Genomic DNA, 22666 nt, shown 5'->3' on the forward strand with positions numbered 1-22666 from the left:
GATGCATGCTTGAGCAACCAATGGAAACTAAAGGGGGCCTTTAGCTCACCGATAGAGAAGAGGAAAAACAGTCCTATGGGATCAAGCAGCAAAGGCTGGCCCAAAAGGAGAACGGAGGGACTGGCTTTTGGAGGGTAGGGTGGTTTTAGAGCCTTTCTTTGGTCAGTTCCCAGGAGACAAGCCACCGAATTAACCTACTGAAGCACAGGATAGCACAGCCTCAGACCAGCACAGCTGAACACAATCTTCTTGGCAGGCAGAGAAAAGAAATGTCAAAATAAGGCTCGGAGGATGGGGGGAAGGGGAGGCTTGAATCTGGAAGGGGTGGGGAGAAAGGAAAAAAAAAAAGCAAGATGCTGACAAAGTGCCCTCTTTCCACCCACTGACACACAGCCTGAGGATACGTCCCAGAGCCTCAACGTAAAGGCATCAAACCACAGATTACTCACATTGCATGATGTTGTATGCATTTCTGAGCATTTGGGTCCCAAGACTAACTGAACAAGGTCAGCCAGGCGGTAAGTGACAGAGCTTTAATGTCACTCCAGGCCTGATGGCCAGTGCTCTTGTCACAAGCACCCCCTAGCTACTAGAGTGGCTCTTCCTATTCACTGGGGTACAACAACTGAAGGGTTCTTTATGCTCCCAGATCCCTGCCAACCTAGCGACCCAGCAAACTCCCTGTGTCCTGGGTGTAGCAACAGATTATCCTGGCAGAAGGTGTCCTGGAGGGCCAGTCACCACCATGAGGAAGAGACCTGAGGAAGAGACAGTCCCTCCCTCACACACATCTCAAACCAAGTGAGGCATCCTCTTGATGTGCCTGAGAACTGGTTGCTTTCCTCGGCACGATAGGCTAAGTGAAGTCATCTCATTGCAACATCCTGGCACCAGCTCCTGGCACAGACCCATCACAGTTCTCCTAGTGACTCAGGCCCTCCTGGCACCCTAGTAATACACCCTCAGGCAGCCGCTGCCTCTCGAGTGCCTCCCTTCCTTGACTTCACATCCACTCTGAGCCCTCAGCTCTGGTACTTCTGCTGTAGCTGCTGCTGCTCAGGATTAGCAGTTGGGAAAGAGCAAACAAAGCCCATGGTCATCACTCTGGCTAACTTCCAATTAAGTCCTAGAAAAATAACCTGTCAGTCTTCCCTATGACAGGATCAGTGTTGCACCTTACAAGGCAGGCTCTCAGGGCAAGAATGCCGGGCTCTCGGGGATGGTGTGGGGGAGGAGGGGGTGCACTGGGATGTGGTATTCCTTAGTCAACTCCCTGCTTCACTCTGGCCAAGCTCTGCTCCACACTCAACGGGTCCAAGTGTAGTTTATTCTCATAGGGGAAAAGTCCAGGAATCTGCTATACACATTCATACTAAGGTAGGAAGCAAAATCTAGAAAAACAATGTTATCCAAAGAAGGAGGCAGATATAGTCAGAGAAAAACATTTGGGAAGAGAAGAGGAAATATGAGGCAAAGAACAGGAAGTTATTTAAAGAACAGAACCGCTTGGTGACAAAGGCCTGATAAGTCCCCAAGTCTGACAGGTCTCTCCACACTCCAGATTACTTACTGGCTTTTTTAGCCAATGAGATAGTTTTTTTTGTTTGTTTTTTTTTGTTTTTTTTTTTTTTTTAACATGCATGTAATCCATTACACTTATGCATTTGGACTTCTACTATTACCTTATTTTGTTTTCTCTTTACTATTCCTTTAAGTCGTTTTTTTCTTTCCCTTTAGTTCTTCTGTTGGACTGACACGCTATGCTATCCCTGATCCCACCATTCTTTTTCTTCCTGGCTTGGAAATTTTCTCTTTTTTTTTTAGTGGTTGTCTTAAATTACTAGCATATACATGTTTTTTTTTTAAAAAAAAGATTTTATTTATTTATTCATGAGAGACACAGAGAGAGGCAGAGACAAGGCAGAGGGAAAAGTAAGCTCCCCGTAGGGAGCCTGATGTGGGACTCGATCCCAGAACCCCAGGATCACGCCCTGAGTCAAAGGCAGACACTCAACTGCTGAGCCACCCAGGCATCCCTATACATGTTTTTGTTTTTTTTTTTTAATGAAATCTCCAAGTTTTCAGCAGCACTATTCCCTTGAACAAGGCAGCAACTTGGTGTGATTTAACAATGAATTTCCCTACTTCATTGTACCTTATTATTCTTCCCTGGCAGTGTGGTCAACAATTTGTTTTCCTTTTTTTCTTTAATTGAAAAGCAAATCAGACACTGGATCTGTGTGTGTTTTGCCATCTGCGGCATACACTGTTGATTGCCTATCAGCAGTTACTCCCCCTTTTATTTTCTTGTCAACAGAATCCTGATTTTGCTCAGACAACAATGGAGCCAGTCCCAGGAGAGGAGGTGAGGCTGGTCAAAGCCAAACATAGTAAGCCTACTCTCTTTCATCTGGAATTAGTCTGAGGATGGACCAGCTCGGGCCAATGAGACATAAGGAGATGTCCGCAGGGGCTTTCTTGGAAAGATTATCCTTCCTGAATGAGAGGCACATTCAAAAGCTTCCTTTCAGCTAGCATCTCTTTGTCTTCCTGCCTGGGATGTTATGGGAAATGATATGACACCTGGAGCTGCAGCAGTCATCTCAACACCATGAGGAGAGAGATCTTACACTCTGAGGATGGCAGAGGAGGAAGATGGAATGAATGATCCAGGGTCCTTCCTGTCAATGCTGGACCACTGTCTCAACCCTGGAATTCCTTACCTCCATATTTTTCATTATAAAAGAAATATATATATATATATATACATACACACACACACACACACAGTTTAAGTCACTGTGGGTTATTCTGTTACTTATAGCAGAAAGTATCCTGATACATGTCCTACAGTTAATTAAATTTATCAACATTATGTGTCAATTTCTGTGCTCAGGATGGTGCTAGCAATAAGCTCCTTTCCCTGGGTTTACTTTTCTTCGTAATAAAGCATACCTTTAGTATATCTTTTAGCAAAGGTCTAAAGGTGATAAAATTGCCTTAGTATGTCTTTATTTCACCTCATTCTTGAATGATAGTGGGTGGAGAGTTCTAGCTTCCCTAAGATACCCCTATCATCTTCTGGCATCTGCATTGATGAGATGTATGTCAGTCTAATGGTCATTCCTTTGAATTCTTGGTTTTCTCTGGTTTTTAATATTTTCTTTTTATTCTTGCCTGCCACTTCACTTCATAGTGCCTAGATATCTATTTATTGTTCAGTATTCACGCTGTTTCTTCAATTCTGGAATTCTCAACCATTCTCTCTTCAAATATTAATTCTTTGCCATTTTCTTGACTCATATCTGGGATTCCTATTAGATGCATGCTAAAGCCTGTCAATCTGTTCTCCATGTCTGTGCTGCCTTCTGGATGGAATCCTCAATGTCAGCTTCCAATTCCTGGGATTCTGTGTGTCTAGGCTATAGTTCTATCTATTGTTTCAAATTCGAATGACACTATTTTTCACTGCTAGAATTTTTAGTACTTTTCATACTGACATTTTTCTGTTTCTTTTCATAACTTTACTTTACTTTTTTTTTTTTTAAGTATGCTCCACACCCAACATGAGGTTGAACTCACAACCCCAAGATCAAGAGTCACATACTCCACTGACTGAGCCAGCCAGGTGTGTCTCATAACCTCGTTTTCTTTTCTTTAATGGATTTCATGTTTCTTTATCTCTTTGAGGATCCTCAATCTATTATATTAAAAAGACATTTTCTAATAACTGTTATTAATTAAACAGTAATAATTAAATTATTAAAAATAATTTTAATTTTTTCTAAGGTAAATTTTTCTTTGATTTTTATTGGTTCTTTTTTCTCACTAATTTTCCTCACTTTTTTTTTTTAAGATTTTATTTATTTATTCATGAGAGACAGACAGAGAGAGAGGCAGAGACACAAGCAGAGACAGAAGCAGGCTCCCTGCAGGGAGCCCCATGCGGGACTGGATCCTGGGACTCCAGGGTCACACCCTGGGCCAAAGGCAGACGCCCAACCGCTGAGCCACCCAGGGATCCCTCTTCACATGTTTCTAAACTTTAGTGCATAAATTCATCTCCTCTCATATTTTACTTTTGCCTTCCCGTCTAGGGGTTTTCACCTTTCTCTCCCAACACCTTATGTCCTCTGGCTCTCCTAGGCTAGAATCAAATCTTATAGCAGCTACTCAGCTTAGGTCCAGGATCTGAGGTTCTTCCCCCTAGGTAAGCATCTTTATAAAACTCATAGCCCCAGGGCAGGGTTGCAGGCAACCTTTTTCAGCCTACTTTCCCAGCCCCTGGGCTCAAGCAGTGTACAACCTCTAATTCCATGGTTTATGTGGAGGACTTTACAGCTCTGTTACCCCAGATTTCCAACTGATTGTTCCTGCTTCTAGACTCAGAGACCAGCACGCCTTCAGCTTCAGCCCTGCTCTCCTCTTTGTGTTCCTGCTCCATTTCTCATTACAGGGATGTTTGTCTTTTCATGTGAGGGGAAGGAGGGGGAGTGTATGACTATGTTTTTAGAATTTTATCTTTTTGTGTATTACTGCTATGTGTTTAGATATAAATTTATAGTGCCATCTTGACTGGATGAGTTGGATTAAACCATCTGTACCAAGGAACTGGGGATCCCTGCCAATACCAGTCTCCTGGGAAGGCATATCAAACCATCTCTAACGAGATTCACAGAACTCCAGCCAGCACTCTGAAGGAAGCAGAATGAGATAGCCGGGCGTAAGCTGATCAAGAGCCCCAATTAAAACTGTTCTCCCAGGGCACCTGGGTGGGTCTGTGGTAGAGCATCTGCCTTTGGCTCAGGGCGAGGTCCTGGGATTGAGTCCTACATTGGGCTCCCTGCGGGAAGCCTGCTTCTCCCTCTGCCTCTGTCTCTGCCTCTCTCTGTGTCTCTCATGAATTAAAAAAATAAAATAAAATCTTTAAAAACAAAATAAAACTGTTCTCCCATCCCCACCCCATTTTCATTCCAGTCCACCTTGGGGGTAGAGACAGGGGTAGGCACACATGCAAACAAGATCTTTCAGATGTGGTCTGACCAGGGCTTCACAGGGGAAGGCCACCCAAGTTGTCAGCTCCTCTTCCATACCACTTGACCACTTTGCAGTCTTTTATCTGGCTAGGGGGAAATGCATATTGGCTATAAGGACACCCTTGATGAAAGGCCCATCTGACTCTGGGAGTCCCTAGCCTGCCTATGGCAGGCTCAGGCTTCAATTTCAATTACATCGGAGGAGCAGTGGATTGGGGTGCCTGGCCAGCTCAGTCGGAAGAGCATGCAACTCTTGATCTCAGGGTCATGAGTTTGAGCCCCAATTTGGGTGTAGAGATTACTTAAATAAACAAACAAATAAACAAATGTTGGAAGAGGAGAGCGGTGGATTCAGGAGTAAAATTCTAGTCTAGGCTGTCAGCAGGCAGCAAGCCACTTTTTCTTTTCAGGCCAAGATTCCTAAACAATCAGAAGAAAGCAATCCTACTCCCACCCTCTTTTTCACTATCTCCTGTTTGTTCCTGCTGACCACCACTTTGACTTCTAAGTCACTGCAATCTACTTTCTTGACTTAAACACTTCCTTGTTTCTTCCAGCTTGTAATGCATCCCAAAGGTTCTGCCCTCAGCCCTTTTGGCTTCTTTGCCCCATCCTCTTCCAAATCTGTTGCTAGCCCGTATACTCTGGGTTTTATTATTTTTTTTAGATTTTATTTATTTATTCATGAGAGACAGAGAGAGAGGCAGAGACACTGCCAGAGGGAGAAGGAGGCTACCTGCAGGAAGCCCAATGTGGGACTCGATCCCTGGACCAGGGATCATGTCCTGAGCTGAAGGCAGACGTTCAACCACTGAGTTACCCAGGAGTCCCTACTCTAGGTTTTAGACCTACATTCTCAACAGCCTCTTCAGCATGTCTATATGGCACTTCAGATTTAACAAACTCATCAGGCTCCTACATCCAAAAGCCTATGAGATGGGGTGCTCACAAGGGCCAAGGTCAAGTTCTTTAGCATAGCATTCAGAGACCCTCAAACCAGGCCACCCTCCTAAGCATCATCTCTCACTGTATCCTATCCTCTTAGGGGTTATGAACTAGTTTGGAGCACAGACCAAATCTGGCCCATATTTATTAAGATCTTATACAGAGCCTAAAAAGACGCATACATACATATCCATCTCCTTTACTCAAAATATAAACTGTGCATAGACCATATTATTTAATTAATCATTTCTTTATCACTCTGGGACCTAGCACTGGCCTACATGTAACAGGCATTAAAAAATACTTGTCCCTGGGACAGCTGGGTGGCTCAGTGGTTGAGCATCTGTCTTTGACTCAGGGTGTGATCCTGGAGTCCTAGGATCGAGTCCCATGTCAGGCTCCCTGCACAGAGCTTGCTTCTCCCTCTGCCTATGTCTTTGCCTCTCTCTCTGTGTCTCTCATGAATAAATAAAATCTTTTAAAAAAATTGTCCAGCTGAGTATCATCTCCATATATAATATCTCAGCATTATAAGAATCAGAGGAAGTCATAGCAATGAAGATATGCTTTAAAATCATTTTACAGTGCTCGATTCGGCAGCACATAAACTAAAATTGGAACAATACAGAGAAGATTAGCATAGCCCCTACACAAGGATGACATGCAAATTCGTGAAGCATTCCATACTTTTTATTTCAATGATTAGTCAAAATAAACGTTCTGGTTAAATAAATAAATAAATAAATAAAATCATTTTACAGGGACGCCTGGGTGGCTCAGGGCATGATCCTGGGGAACCGGGATCGAGTCCCACGTTGGGCTCCCCTGCATGGAGCCAGCTTCTCCCTCTGCCTGTGTCTCTGCCCTCTCTCTCTCTGTGTGTCTCTTATGAATAAATAAATAAAATTTTAAAAAATAATCAAATCAAATCATTTTACAAATCATTATATAAGGACACAGATGGAAGTGATAATTTTATTCTGCCTCCACTCTTCCAGTCCTGACATTCTAGAAATGAAAACTTTCTCCATTTTCTTGTGGACCACCAAGAAACATGCGGCCTCAAGTACAAACCAGATTTAACAAGTCAGAGGCAAAGGGAAAGGTGTGTATGTAAATGGTCTAAGTGCCCCACTCCTAAATTTCTGTCAGCAGAGACACACCAGAGCTGCTGAAATGAAACTCTCTCCAGTCACTCCCCTAGGCACTGCAGGCTACTGGTCGTAGTCCTTGCTAGCCAGGTCTTGGGAGATCTCTCATCTGTTCACCCCAGCTCAAAGCCCCTTTCCAGTCAAGCCTCCCAGAAAAAGAAAGCACTGGGAAAATCTTAGGCTCACATATGGCATCACTACTTGTCAGCTATTAACAATTTAACCTCTCTGATCTGTGTCCTTCTCTGTAAAATGAGAATATTGTCTCTGTAAGTGTTCCGATAAGGATGAAAGGCATAAAGCTTCTAGCTCAATGCCTGTGCACCTGGGTTGGTAGGTTTAGGGCTACCAGTCAGCCCCAGTTTGGGCAACTCTTCTGGGCTAGAGCCCCATAACCCTGGGTAGGCATCATGAGGATAGCCCCCACTGCACAGCCCTGGCTCAGATTTCTCAGCACCCCCACTCCTACTCCAGCCTCTCCTGGGCCAGCACCATGAAGCTTTAGAGCTTCCTCTCCTGGCTAACCATAGGTACTGCCCCTTCTCCCTACTTTGGCAGGCAGCAGCTTCCAGGGAGATGGGGTGATGTGTCTCATAGTCAGCTCCACCCTGGCTGATCCTTACCTCAGGCTGCGCAGAAAGGAATGCTATGTCTATCCTGTGGTAGAGCTTGTGAGTCACAGAGCCTGCTACATCTTCCCTGACTGCTACTTCATTAGACCATACAGAACACAGGCCTGCCCTGAGCTGGTTCTAAACAGTTCCTCAAGTCCCAACCATAGTTGTCTATGAGCTCTCTAGCCACAGTCTGAAGCAAGATTCAGGAAAAGACACAGTTAATAAGGAGTTTCTCTGTAGGGCTGAAAACCTCAGACACTGAGAGGCAGGAGACAGGTAGAAGGCCCTGAAGGTAGGAGATTAAAAAATAAATCTAAGTTTCTCTGGGGACTTTTAGAGGAAGTAGGAGTGGGATGAATGAATGGTGGCCCAGGGCAAGCCAGAGAGGAGTCTGGAAAGCTGGGAGCTTAGATCTTACTGCCAAACTCTGCCTCCCTGGGACAATTAAACTTGACGTACCACCTCCCAGGGACAGGGGACTAGGATGCCTATAGTCCACTCTGACTTTTTACAGATAATGTTCAAAGTACCAGGTGGCTTGGCTATTCATCACTGTTTATGGTTTAGATCTCAGTCATGCCACAGATATATAACCAAAGAGCTGAAGAAAAGCTGCTAGGGCTTCCTTTTCCTTCTACACTTGTCTGGATGTCTGGGGTATGCTTTGAATCTCAAGAGAAAAGCAGAAGATGTGTTCATTCAACAAATATTTATCACCACCAAGAAGTGGCAGACAGCATGGAAAGGACATGGAAAGGACTTCAGTCCTCTCCCTACCTCCACTGCCCCTTAGCAAAACCCCTCTCTCTACAGCTTTGTGGCTCTTGCTCTGTCAAAGAGCAGAGAATGGAGTTCATCTGTTTTGAGGACTTTCTCAGCCCCTCCAGCCTGCCTACCACCCAGGGCTCCTTTGTTCTGCCACCGAGGCTTCCCCTAGGAGGGCTGCCCTACCAAGGGTATGCCATGGGGCAGATAACCTCAGAGACTGGCATTCTAAGTCCCAACTGTAGGTCTTGCCCTCTAAAGAGGTGGGACCTAGTGTTGTGTTTCCACAGCCTATTCCAGAAGCCTTTAGACAGGCATATCAGAGCAATACCCACCAGCCAGAGCACTGGTTGAGGGCAGAGCTGAGGGCTCCAAGAAGGAAGAGATGAGACAATCTTCAACTTGTGGCCTTCCTTATGGAAAAGGACCATGCTCTTCATCAAACTCACTCTAACCAAAGGGAGCCCTCCTTGCTCTTCTCAGAAATATGGTTTAATCCAATTATCCTCAACACTGACTCCCTGCAAACACATACTCCTGCTACCCTGCAGAGGCAGGGGGGTGGGGGGAGTAGTGGGTCTAAGAGAAGGTTTAGAAAAGTGTCTTCTTGTACTCCATCCCCCTTACCAAGGGGAGTGAAAGGGAAGAGAAGTAAATGGTTTCTATAGGTAACTTTCAACCCTCTTCTCCTCGAGCCCTACACCCACATGACAGGGAATCAGCCAGTGAAAACATGGCCCACCATAACCTAGATGGCTTCCTGGAACATTTCTAGGTGGGAGACAGCCGACTGAGAAGGAAGTTCCAGTGGCTGGGGGCAAAGGGCAAATGCTGTCCTAAAAGAGTGTAAGTCATACAAAATGGTGGAGAGGGACAGGGCATTCCCTCCCTAACTCCCAATCAGCACTCTTTCTCCCAGCCCTCAGAGAGCAAAACCAGAATTTTTTTTTCCCCAAAACCAGAATTCTTGACCACTTTCTAGTCACGTTTGCCCTCACTTTGGGGAAAAGAACAAGACTGGTTTTTCTGCTTTCTGTCATTGTTCTTTCTTGCCCCTTTCGAAGTCTGGACCATCTCAAGGGACTCTGATAGGGTTCTCCCTTCCCTCTACCTGTAAGCACACGAAGGTTGGTCACCTACAAGAAGGCTTAAGCCTTCAAGACCCCAGCAGGGAATGATGGAGAAGGGATGAGCTAGGGCACATACTAGTCTTGCCAATGTACACTAGGGAAGGGAGAAGCTATTCTAAAAGCTTCCAGGCCACAGTCACTGTGGTTCAAAACTCCAGCTAGGCCTTCGCCCAGGCCAAGTTAACTTCACTCAAAACTCTAGCATCGGGGATCCCTGGGTGGCTCAGTGGTTTGGCACCTGCCTTTGGCCCAGGGTGCGATCCTGGAGTCTCGGGATCGAGTCCCGCGTCGGGCTCCCAGCATGGAGCCTGCTTCTCCCTCTGCCTGTGTCTCCGCCTCTCTCTTTCTCTCTACGTCTATCATGAATAAATAAATATAATCTTTAAAAAACAAAAAAACTCTAGCATCTATTCCCTCATCTTCTGCGAGAGGATAGGGGAGAGAATGCCAGGGAAGAGGTCATAAGCCAACTGCCAGGGCTATGAACCTGTAAGAAAGAGGTCCAGGAAGCAGGGTGCCCTACTGCTTCACTGGTAAGAAAGTCTGTAGGAGGGATCCCTGGGTGGCGCAGCGGTTTAGCGCCTGCCATTGGCCCTGGGCATGATCCTGGAGACCTGGGATCGAGTCCCACGTCGGGCTCCCAGTGCACGGAGCCTGCTTCTCCCTCTGCCTGTGTCTGCCTCTCTCTCTCTCTCTCTCTCTCTCTCTCTATCATAAATAAATAAAAATTAAAAAAAAAAAAAGAAAGTCTGTAGGATAGGTCTATGCAGTCATTGCAGAAGACACGACCCAAAAGGATTCCAGGTCCTTGGCAAACCAGAGGGAAGATACCAGTTCCTCCTGGACGGCATAATAGGATAGGCTTAGCCTAAAGCTCTAATGCTTAGGACAAGCTATGACCTCAAGAATGATGACAGAGCTTCTGGGATATACAGGTCCAGAAGTGATGCTCTCTGAGTGCATCAGCTCTAGTTCTGGGATTCTCTCTCCCAGTCCAGGGGCTGGAAGTCAGGAGTAGCACACTCACTAAAAGAGGGCTAGTACTATGCATGAAGGTACAGGTGAGAGCAACTCTCTCTGTCATCAGCTCCAGTAACATGTCATACCTCCCCCACTGGGCTAGTATGACCTTCGGTTTAGCTTTTCAGTTCTTGTGGCCTAGCTGAGCCACCCAGGTGGAATGTCTGCCAAAACCTCTGGGACCAGATAATATCATGAAGGTAACAGCCTGGACTGTAGGCATGGAGGCCTACTCTGCACAGGGCAAATTTCTCTAAAGGGCTACAACCGTAGCAGAGTGGGGACAGGAGGCTGTAACTGATGACAACCTCTCTTTTTCTATCCATCCTGCCCCCACATTTCCTTGTGAGGTGGTGGTTCTTTTGATTTTTTGTCTTTATCTGAACATTTGGTATGAAATGGGAGTATTGTGCATGCTGGCAGGCAGCAGTTTGGAGTGTGGAGACCTGGCTCCTGGGCACCATTCATGTGCCAGGCAGGACACAGAGGCAGTGCTGCAGGCTGGAAACAGCTTTGTGGCCAGGCTCTTATCTACTTCCTCAAGACTAGATGACTTGGGTTGTTTTTTGTTTTTAAACACAGACAGTCTTTTCCTCAATCCACCCAAAAAACTCCCATCGACCAGGCCCACTTCTTATCAGCTTCTATTTTTGTAGGCCAGGGGGAGGAAGGAACCAGGTGGGGAGACTTATGCAGTTCCTGACAAGATGTGATGTTGGAGAACCACCAGCCTTTCAATGGCAGCCGTGGGCTGAGCTGGGGCATAAGTACTGTGTCAAGAGATGGGTCCTATTACAAGGCTTACTTAGAATAAGACAGAACTCCTATAAGGTATGCTATGTAGGTGCCAATCCCCCAGCCCTCTGGGACCTAGGGACAGAGCCAGTGAGCCCTGGGTAGAGAGGAGAGTAGGCCAAGCACTTGATCAGGAAGCAGTCCAGCTTGGGGAGGATTCATGGTAGTATGGGTCCTAGGGGTTGCCTTAGACAGGGAGACAGGTCAGCACTAGCAGGCCAGAGACTGTGGCCGAAGGGCATGCAGAGGTATGCCAGCCTGGAGGTCAGTATCTCTAGCAGTGGAGTACTCTGAAAACCCTGAAAACAAACCTGTCGACTACACTTTATGAGCCAGGCTGCTTTTATTCCCTATCTAGCTTTGTTTTGTTCTTCCTTTATACTTAGTAATGTCGTTTAGAAAGGTCAGCCAATCCAGCTATGCTAATGGAAACCCAAAGAAAGTGTTTGCCGCCACGCTTGGATGAGAGATTAAAGGGAAATGATGTTCCCTCTCTTCCTGGAAGCGGAGGTAGAGAAAAGCAGAGTAAAATAATGGAGGAGCCAGAATTGGGCCCCTTGTTTGGTCACTGTGTCCTCTTGATGTTGCCTTTCCAACGGACACCTTGGAAGTTCCAGTTAGGAACTGGAACTAATGGAAGTTCCATTAGGCCCTGAGTCTGTGCTCAGCCTGGTCCCTTCAGTAACTTCCAGTACCAACCCTGAAGGTGGCTTTGGGAAGCACCCCTATCCTGTCCCCCTGGTTTTCTCTGTGTTACTTCAGAAGGCAAAGAGCAAGTGGCCAGTAAATTGGAGACTCCAGCTCTGGGCTGCGCCATACCCAACACTTGTTTTCATTTCTCCCTTGCTCTGGCTGAGCAATCCTCCTTTTTATTGACAAGTTGATAATATGTCAGACAAGGCCCCTGAGATAAGGACTATCCTCCAGGTTGCTAGGTAATGCTCTTCACCACCTCTGCAAAGTGGCAATATCAGCTGCTATGAGAAGGGGCAAAGGGAGCCTTCCCCTTGCACTGCCTCTGCCCCTCCCTCCCAAGGGAGGGGAGTCTGGGGTATGGAAGCAAGGAGCCCTCCACAGTCCTATTCTCAAGAAGTGACTCATCCCCCTGGATTTGGCTGAGATGATATCCATCATGACACGCATTACTGTTGTCAACTTTGGGGGAATGCGGAAGGGAGGAATACATAGACCAGTGTCCAAAAAAAAAAAAAAAAAAAAAAAAAAAAAAACCATAGACCAGTGTCCATTACAATGGTCCCCAGGGAACAGTCTCTGTTGTCTGGCTTATTATGTATTTTGTGGTCACATAGAGATGTGCTTGTTTGGGACTGGGGCTATGCAGAGGCGATCTGGGGAGCCCAGGGCCTGCTTTCAAGCCTTTTGGTTTCCCTGGTGAGATTGGGGCATCCCTACCCCAAAGTGTGCCTATGAGTTAACATTTTACAGTGAGCTCTGGACTAAATCCAGAGTATCTCAATTCCAGAAGTGGCTCCACTATTCAAAAGTTGCATCTTTGAGGGATCCCTGGGTGGCCCAGCGGTTTGGCGCCTGCCTTTGGCCCAGGGCGCAATCCTGGAGACCCGGGATCGAATCCCACATCGGGCTCCCAGTGCATGGAGCCTGCTTCTCCCTCTGCCTGTGTCTCTGCCTCTCTCCCTCTCTCTCTCTGTGACTAGCATAAATACATAAATTAAAAAAAAATTAAAAAAAAAAAAGTTGCATCTTTGGGTAGATCATAGCTCTCTAGACCCCAGGTCCTCCAACTGTAAAATGAGCATGATAATGCCTGCCCCACTTGCCTCACACAGCCCTTGCCAAGATGAAATAAGCAAGGATGATAAGCTGCACTATGGACCCGAGGCAGCAGGGAGTTTCACCCTCACAGTGAACAGAGAGGCAGGAACAAGAGTGGACACTGGGGCTCAGCCAGAGGAACACGGAGGTCTGAGCCAGGCTGGGTGAACACTTGGAACATAGCCCTGGACAGAAAAAGGCAGACTAGGGGCCTCTGGAAGGTGAGCATGAGGGGCAGACAGAGCACACTAGTCAGTATGGGCCGGCAGACAGTTTGGGAGAGAAGAACTAACTGGCTGTCAGCAAATATCGAAGGGCAGGAGGGAAGAGGTGTGAGAAAATGGTCAAAATAAAAGAGGAATTCTGTCCCAAACTCAGAAAAGCTCCACTGCACTCTCTTAGCACTGAGGACTTGGTGAGAATTGCCCTCAAGCTCCTAGAACTTCAAGCATTTTGTTAAATTATCATTCATGCTTTCAAATACCCTAAAGCTCCTCATGGGGACAGCCTTCCCTTTCTGGATCAGAGGCCACCCAAGGCAAGAAGCCTGTGTCCAACTGAACTTGATTAAAGCCTCCTCTTTCTAAGTTGGAAGCTCGAAGCCCTGAGCTCTTTCTATAATACCTCATTCCTGGCTCTGCCAAGCTGATTCTAATACCTGTTCCTTCACAAACTGGAGGTGATGGGAAATGAAGTAAAAATTGTGCTATTTGTCTATCTGTACCCGAAACTAGCACTGCTGTCCTGGGTATCCTCTTCCAAGGGAGAAAACAGAGGGGCACAACTCTCCCCAACGGGGAATTTCCCAACATAATCTGGAAAGTGCTTGATGCAATGAGCTCTGGGTGTTATATGCAACTGATGAATCACTAAATTCTACCCCTGAAACTAATCCATCCATCCAGAGCTACATCCCTATCTAGGCTGCACCAGAAAACAATACGGAGGAGGGTGAAAGTTGGGAAAGCCAAGAGGACAAATGAAGGCAGCACGAGGGTAGAAGCCCTCCATAGATGGGCTGATGCTTCTTCTGTTTACTGGGACCAGTCTGAAACCAGAGTGAGTGTCTCCCCCATCTCAGACAGACCCCTGCATAACACTATGCACCATGCAGATGACCCTGGCCCACCACAAAGAATGGACCCTATGCCATAATCCTCCTGTGTCAGTTCTTTGACCTGCAGTCCAAGGGATAAATCACTCCTTGTGGATGGGCAGCTAAAGGTGCTAGAAAACACCAAAAAAAGAAAAAAAACCCACTTCACACTGGAAAGAGTTCCCACCCTATGTCAGATGATCTGGGTTCTGGTCTCAGTGCTTCTACCTTCTGATCTGATGACAGTGGGCAAATGTCTCAACTTCAGATCTGTAAATGGAATGACTCAACGACTCTAAGTTCCATTCTACGTTTCAGTATTTAGCTTATAACAAGGTAAATTAATAAATGGCAATGAATCCTTAGTTTGTCTACGATGGTGTTTCTGATATGTGAGTCAGGCCACAGAACTCCTGCAAGATCTTCCTGAGTCCAAGTACACACCTTGCACTGCTTGCTGCCTATTTTCCCTTGAGGAGCCACCTCTCTTCAAATTTCCATTTCTGTGCCATGTCACCCAGGCCTGGCCAACCAGAGCATCAAACGCCCTCAGTCACAGTACTGGGTTCAGGGCTGGGTCCTGCCAGGTAGTCAGTGGGGACTACCAAGAATGGCATCACCAGAGAGAAGGGCAGAGGGAGATGGATGTTGTTTGAGCCCCGCGTTTCCCCTGCATGCAGCCAGACATATACTCAGATATAAGTCAACAGATTCCCATTTATCAATGGGCATTTCAAGATGCACTTTTAGTCTTTGTAATTTAGTAAGTCCAATGGATACTATCTTGTGCACATATATGGCCAGCTTCCATTTCATTTAAAAGAAATTTCTGGGCAGCCCGGGTGGTTCAGAGGTTTAGCGCCATCTTCAGCCCAGGGCCTGATCCTGGAGACTTGGGATTGAGTCCCACATCGGGCTCCCTGCATAGAGCCTGCTTCTCCCTCTGCCTGTGTCTCTGCCTCTCTCTCTCTGTGTCTCTCATTAATAAATAAATAAAATCTTAAAAAAAAAAAATTTTTTTTAAAGCCACAACAAACTGAGGGTTGCTGGAGAGGATGGGGGTGGGGGGAATTGGGGAATTGAATGATGGACATTAAGGAGGATACTTAATGCAATGAGCACTGGGTGTTATATGCAACTGATGAATTGCTAAATTCTACCCCTGAAATTAATAATACAGTATGTTAACTAAATTGAATTTAAGCAAAAAAAAAATTTTTTTTTAAGTCACTTACTGTATAACTTGCCATCTGACATCGAACTGCTCTGAACTTGTCCCTTTAAAATCCTATCCTTGATAGGTCAACTCAGCTCAGAGGCCACACAAACAGAGGTGGTCCTAGGATTCCCAGAAGTGGCTCAGTTCTGGCCAGGACCCAAGTCCTTCTCCAGTCAGGGACACTGCCCAGATATGCAGATGGTGAGAGAAGCTCTAATATGCATAGCTTTCCTGGGTGGTGTAGGGTCAGCACTGTCCACTGCCAGAGTCCCTCAACCCCAGAGAAGACTTAGCAGGGAAGGGTATTGTGCCTTTTACTGCCTGGCCAGGCCCTGACTGAATCAACTCAATCAGTCAGGGAAACAGAATATGACCCTGACCATGGGATACAATAGAAGTGAGGACTCTAGATTCCCTTCCTTACCTGGCAATAGATTTTGGGGGATCCCCTTCCAAACCTGTTTCTCAACTTGTTAAGAGTCATATCTAGTGTCTCAAATGTCAGACATTGCCCTGAATTCCAGACCCATCTATTCCATTCATTTCTAGATGCTACTTCCCCTTGATGACATACCTTAGAAGTACCCCAAAATACCTCAAAACTCAACCTGCCTCAAACCAAACTCATGCATGCTCCAAGCCTCCAAACTTGATCCTTTTTCTGTGTTCCTATTTTCTGGGAAAGGGACATCATCCATCCAACCCTGACACCTGAAGGCCATCTATGGCCCCCTCCTTCCTCCAACCTCCCTTAGCCAACCTAGTACCAAGTCCACCTGATTTTTACCACCTAGATCTCTCATCTTTCTACTTTTCTCTGTCTATCCACCTCACCATCCTTTATCTACAGAGAGAGCCCATTGACTGCTAAAGCATCAGACCTACTAGAGACCTTTCCAATGCATTCTCCACAGGGAGGCCAAAGTGATCTTCACAAATGCAAATTCCATCAGATCCCATCAGACCTGACCTCTGAATCTTCCCAGCAAAATAGCCAGAACTCCCATTTTACTTTGGGGCAAAGGAAGGATTCTCCAAAAGCCTCTTGGCCCGAGACCTGGCTGGGTGGTTGGCAAGGTAATCCTAAGACCAAAATAGACCAAGCAGGTCTGGGAGTCACCAGAGCCCTGACCCCAACCTGAGGTGGCTTCCCACCCTAGGGTCAGGCTCAGCATTGGCTTGGTCTTGCCAGTTCTGACCCCTCCCCCCTCAAGTGCAGGCCTCATCTACCACAGCTGGGAACGGGAACTGCCAGCCAGGCAGGGGAAACCCAGCTGGGCTGAAGCCAGGAACTGTGTATTTCAGGAAGGAGAGGAGACAGACCAAGAACAGTGCCACACTAGGCTGTCAGTATCTATGGGGCCAGCTGAGAGAAGGCAGCGGTAGGGAGTATAAAACTCAAGGAGTCTATCTCTTTCCTCTTATCAGACTGACCCTTGGCAGCCTCACTGCCTATTGACAGCAAACAGTCATTAACAACCCCTCCCACACTTCCAACTAGCACAATCCTGTGACCAGCGCAGTCCTGCAAGAAAGCCTGTGCCTTCCTTCACCACAGTGGGTCTTGGGGCCTGGTTCTCTGCCAGACCCCTCCATCCTGGCCCCCCTTCTCGGGCAATTATCCGATATGTGTTATGCTTGATCCAAACTAGTCTCCTCAACGTCCTGAGTGATGTCCTGCCCTTTCATCTCAGGCCTTTAGTGGCCTTTTCCTCACTATCCTCCTTCTCTCCTCTACTATGAAGTCCTCTCCTACCCCCTTCCAAGTGTCTTCTCAACTCCTGGCAGATTTGCCCTAGATCCATGTCACTGATGTGTCCCCTCCTGTGATCCATCACCCTGTGATCTCACCTCCCACCCTGGCTTTGGGGTAAAAAATCCTGGCTAGAGCAGAGCCCAGGGCATAAGCGGGTGAGGGGAACTGGGAGAAGAAAGAAACGGGAACCCTATAAACAGCCACTCCGAGGCCTGAGGCCTAACCGGTGGCCAATGAAGTAAGGGAGGAATGTGATGAAAGATCAAGATGGTTTTTCTGCCTAAACTCAGGAAAGAATCAGAGCAAAGATTAGAATATAAGGAGGAGGACAATGGGAGGCCTGGGGACAGATTTCCCAGCGACAAGAGCCCAAATTCTCCAGAGACACCAGAGCAGGCTGGCTGCTGTTTAACGCATTCAAGCAGGTTAGAAGAAAGGTTGATTCCCATTAAGTGTCCAGACCACATAGTGGCATCCTAGGCCCCCAGCACTGCCGCCTCATTCAGGACATGGTGTTCTTCTGTTGGGTCTACCAGATGGCTTGAGAGCAAGTCCCTGAGCAAGCCTTCAAACTCTGTACTCCTAGATGAAGACTCCAAGGCCTAGAGAGAGGCAGGGACTTGCCCTGGGTCACATAGCATCAAGCCACTGTGGTAGCAAAGGCAGCAAGGGTCCTGTATGCACACAGCTAGAATGGGCTCTGGGCTGCGAAAATCATGGACGAGGCCCCCTCACCAAATAAGCTGCTTCCCCTCTAGAAAAGCCAAATACCCTTGAACTGAGGCTCTGAGGTCCTCAGCCTTGGCCTCATAGGCATCATAGCCTGCTGGCTGTTCCCTGTTTTGCACAACATAAAGAGCAGGGTAGACCCACAGATCCCAGATGGGTAAGAATTACTAGGATAGGTGGCTTGGGATCCCTGGGTGGCTCAGTGGTTTAGCGCCTGCCTTTGGCCCAGGGCGCGATCCTGGAGTCCCGGGATCGAGTCCCATGTCCGGCTCCCGGCATGGAGCCTGCTTCTCCCTCCTCCTGTGTCTCTGCCTCTCTCTCTCTATCTGTCTCATAAATAAATAAATAAATCTTTAAAAAAAAAATACCTCACCCATATGAAGGGAGGTGAGGTAGCTTCTTGTTATACACAGAAAATGTCAATTGAGAGATTAAAACTCGGGATACCTGGGTGGCTCAGTGGTTAAGCATCTACCTTTGGCTCAGCGTGTGATCCTGGAGTCCCAGAATCAAGTTCCACATCCCGCTCCCTACATGGAGCCTTCTTCTCCCTCCGCCTGTGTCTCTGCCTCTCTCTGTGTCTCTCATGAATAAATAAATAAAATCTTTAAAAAAGAGAGAGCGAGAGAGAGATTAAAACTCCCATTGATCGGGATCCCTGGGTGGCACAGCGGTTTGGCGCCTGCCTTTGGCCCGGGGCGCGATCCTGGAGACCCGGGATCGAATCCCATGTCGGGCTCACGGTGCATGGAGCCTGCTTCTCCCTCTGCCTGTGTCTCTGCTTCTCTCTCTCTCACTGTGTGCCTATCATAAATAAATAAAATTAAAAAAAAAAAAAAAAAGATAAAAAAAAAAAAAAAAAAAAACCTCCCATTGATCCTACAAGTTTACCCACTGTTGCTTTAGGGTCAAACAGTTACTCTTCGCACTGAAGAAACTCTTTCATCAAAGAGCTGCCACTTTGGCCTTTGGCTGAACCTTCTTTTTTTTTTTTAATTAATTAATTTATTTATGATAGTCACAGAGAGAGAAAGAGAGAGAGAAAGAGGCAGAGAGAGAAGCAGGCTCCATGCACCGGGAGCCTGACATGGGATTCGATCCCGGGTCTCCAGGATCGCACCCTGGGCCAAAGGCAGGCGCTAAACCGCTGCGCCACCCAGGGATCCCCCCTTGGCTGAACCTTCTTGATCTAAATTGTTTACTTCTCATTTCACAGCATCTTCCTGTCTAAGGAACATGTGGACTCCACTCCACCGGAAGAGCCTGAAGAGGGTTCCCATCCCTCTCCTCACCTTTGTTCTCTCCTGTGGTACCTAAGGTCTCCTCCTAAGCAATGCCAAAGACCCCAGGAAGTCAGAGGCTGAAAAGGCAGCTGTGGGTCCAGGCAAACACCAAGCCCTCTGGGATGGGACAGAAGAAGGTCAACCCCTGGAAAATCCCTCACAGCCTGGCAACCTCAGACTTGCATGGCTCTGTAGAAAACTTAAGAGAGGAACCAGTAGGGGTTCAGGGGCTCTCTCCCTTTCCTTGCCTTGCCCAAACAGCTTCATTCCCTTTAGCTGCTATTTTACCTGCACAGCCAAAGGACTCAGCACAGGCTCACAGACTTTCATTTCCTCCTGATTCAGTTCTAGATCACCATCAGCATCAAAAGATTGGTGTTTTGTCTTTAACTGAACTTGGGTGGGAATATGTGTTGGAGGTAACTCCACTCAAGGGTCAGGAGGGATTGAAAGTTCTACTAATGTCCTTTTCAATCCAAAGAAAGCCTACAAAGAAGGAAGAAGAGTGTGGGAGTGGAGCTGTGGGGGTGATAGGGGTGAGAAGGGGGGCATCTCCAACCTCTTGCCCCCCTATCTGTGCCTCTTCCTACAATCCACCTCTCATCTTCCCCTCTTCACTACCCCTCCAAATCCCTTTAGCCATACAAATAACTTGTTGATTTTTCTTCACCAGAGCAGCTCCCCCTAGACCAATTAGCTATTTGCATTTGTTGCTGATTTTCTTCCTCAGAAGGCTGCTGATCTGCTCAAGCTGGAAGGCTGTTGCCTGCTGGCTGTGCTAGGACTTTGCGGCTATAGGATTCCAGAAAGGGCAGAGCAGGATCAGGACTGCTCTCCAGGGTCCCTAGATCATGTCACAACAGTTCAGGGTCCCCTGCTCTCTCTCAAGCCCTGCAATGCTGCTCTTTTGGGAGCAGGAAGGGCCTTGCCCCTTAACCACACAGAAGTGGAACTACTTTCAGTGTCCCTCTGGTATGTTGCTTACTCTGATCCGATAGAGGAAGAGAAGAGGAGAAAAGACACCCTAATGGGCGAACATGATAACCCAGGAAGAGATTAAAAACAGGACCACAGGACAGAGAACAAAGCAAAGCCCCTCAGGGCAGCAGACACACTGGCTCTGGCTCCCTTCCCACCTCAGCAGCCAGTAAATGGCTTACCCTCCCTGGGCTTCCTCACTTGTAGAGTCTTATCCCCCTGAAGGAAGAAGCTGGATTGAGTATGTTTTTAATGTCCAATATCAAAACTATTTGTTTTGTTTTACTATGCACACACAAAAAATTTAGCATTGATAACAAAATTAAAATGACATTTTTCTCTAAATTTCCCTTGTCCTCCCTTGGTTCACCTTATTACATATGGTACTATGCACTTCACTTACAGATGGTAAAAGATCACATATATTTGAATGCCAATAGCTGGAACTGAAGGAAGGAATCCTCTTCCCAGGAAGATGACCTTCTCTCTGAGAACCTGTGGGGATAAAGTACCCTCTGGCACAGCACCTTCTGCCCTGCCCCAGAGAAGACCCTGATCCCTGCCTTCCATTCCTGTAAGAAAAAATTTCCCCAGTTCTCAGCTAGCAAGTTGGGGTGGCCCAAAGCCCAGCCTATGCCCTGGAGTCTTACAGAAGATCTGTAATGGCAACATGAAGTCTCCACTGACAATATGCTGTAATTACAATAATGATTTATAAATCAGCACCAAGAAGTACTCTAGAATGACTGGTTAGGGACCCATGCAGGCATCCCTGGTGAGCACAGCATAACTAGAGGAAAAGCCTGCTTTCCCCAGATAGCAAGTTGAGACCTTCTCCTTCCAAAATGTCACTTGGAGATATCTGCCCTAATAGTTAGCAAGGACTTATTGTTAACAAGCATTCTGAGCAGAAAGGGAAGACAATCTAAAAACTAGTCCCCAGAGAGGTGGGCCAGGCCCTTTGGTTTGATAAGGGCTCAGGTTTGGAGGACATGTGGTAGGGAAGCTGAGGCATGGGAACTGAGAGTAGGGAAGGGGAAGGAAAAAGAAGCCCATCTCAGGCTCATGGGTAGAGAGAGAAGACATGCAGGCCTGCTCAACCTGGGCCACAAAGCCCCAGCTGCTTTCCGGATGTGCAGGGCTCCTGTGGCTTTGGGACACACCTCCTCAGGAGTAAGGCCCCAAACCTCAGGCAGAGTGGAGTCAGAAGAAATGACCTCATCAGGGTTCCGGATGTGCTGTCAGCATCCTGTGTACAGCCCCTCTGAGGCAAGGGCGCATCACTTTCTCTTGCAAACACTTCCTCCTCCTGACTCCACCATGTCAGCTCAAGAAACCAACCTCATCACCCAGGCACTGAAATGTTACACCCCAGCCAATCAAGTATCTGTTCCACAAGATGATAGCTACTTTCGCAATCTCTCTAGAATCAGTCTCTTCTTTTCCATTTCTACTGCCAAATTCCGTTTCACTACATCTCATCTGGACCGTAACTACCTAGTTTTCCATTTCTTCCCTCCCTTCTTTTCTTATCCCCTTATGACAGCCATATCCTGCTGCCAGTCTGTTCCTTGCCTGCTCAGTAACTTGTTAGAAGTGCTCCATTTGCCACCTGCCAATTCAAGTCTTCTTCTGGTGGCTTTCTGGACTGATCTCTTGTAGCGACCATTTCTTCTTCTTCTGGGGACTTTAACTTTTAGATAAAGTCTGGGAGGGACTGCCTACCATGCCACCAGGCCTCCCTGCTAGGCTGAGCCAACAGGACATTTCCTCCCTGGGATGCCCATCCCAAGCTGTGGGAATAAAATTACTGAGCATGGCTAGAGGAGATTTATCCTGGCGACAGTGGTACCTTGAAGTCAGCTGGCCTTTGGTTCCTGCTGTACCTACTCTGAGACCCTACAGGGGATTGGGTGTTGAGTCATTCTCTGATTCTGGGAGTCCCCACAATCTTCTAAGGAAGTCCTTTCCTGCCAAAGTCAGCAAAGCTGTTGCTTGTAAACAAAGAGGATTTTCTGGGATCCTTGGGTTGCTCAGTGGTTTGGCGCCTGCCTTTGGCCAGGGTGCGATCCTGGGTCCCGGGATCGAGTCCGGCGTCAGGCTCCCGGCAGGGAGCCTGCTTCTCCCTCTGCCTGTGTCTCTGCCTCTCTCTCTCTCTGAGTGTGTGTCTATCACGAATAAATAAATAAATAAATCTTAAAAACAAAAACAAAAAAACAAAGAGGATTTTCTGGGATGCCTGGGTGGCTCAGTGGTTGAGCATCTGCCTTCAGCTCAGGGAGTGATCCTGGGGTCCTGCATCAGGCTTCTCACAGGGGAGCCTGCTTCTCCCTCTGCCTGTGTCTCTGCCTC

At 47.1% G+C, this 22666-nt stretch overlaps 1 protein-coding gene and 1 non-coding gene across 5 annotated transcripts in view; one reads left to right on the forward strand and one right to left on the reverse strand.

The window, feature by feature from the left end:
* ST3GAL2 (ST3 beta-galactoside alpha-2,3-sialyltransferase 2) overlaps positions 1 to 22666 on the reverse strand; it is a 52498-nt gene that overhangs the window by 25838 nt on the left and 3994 nt on the right. Inside the window, exon 1 of one of the 4 annotated variants that reach the window (XM_041771035.1) lies at positions 20718 to 20739. The exons of the other annotated variants lie outside the window; for them this stretch is intronic. The gene's annotated coding sequence lies outside the window, so the exon portion shown is untranslated. Of the gene's footprint in view, positions 1 to 20717; positions 20740 to 22666 lie in introns of those variants that run through there. 4 annotated transcript variants of the gene reach the window in all.
* LOC121501118 lies at positions 6566 to 6672 on the forward strand. The gene has a single exon (XR_005990540.1). It is a non-coding gene; the product is annotated as a U6 spliceosomal RNA (small nuclear RNA).

The sequence above is a fragment of the Vulpes lagopus genome, chromosome 10 (genome assembly GCF_018345385.1).
Source record: "Vulpes lagopus strain Blue_001 chromosome 10, ASM1834538v1, whole genome shotgun sequence".
NCBI lineage: Eukaryota > Metazoa > Chordata > Mammalia > Carnivora > Canidae > Vulpes > Vulpes lagopus.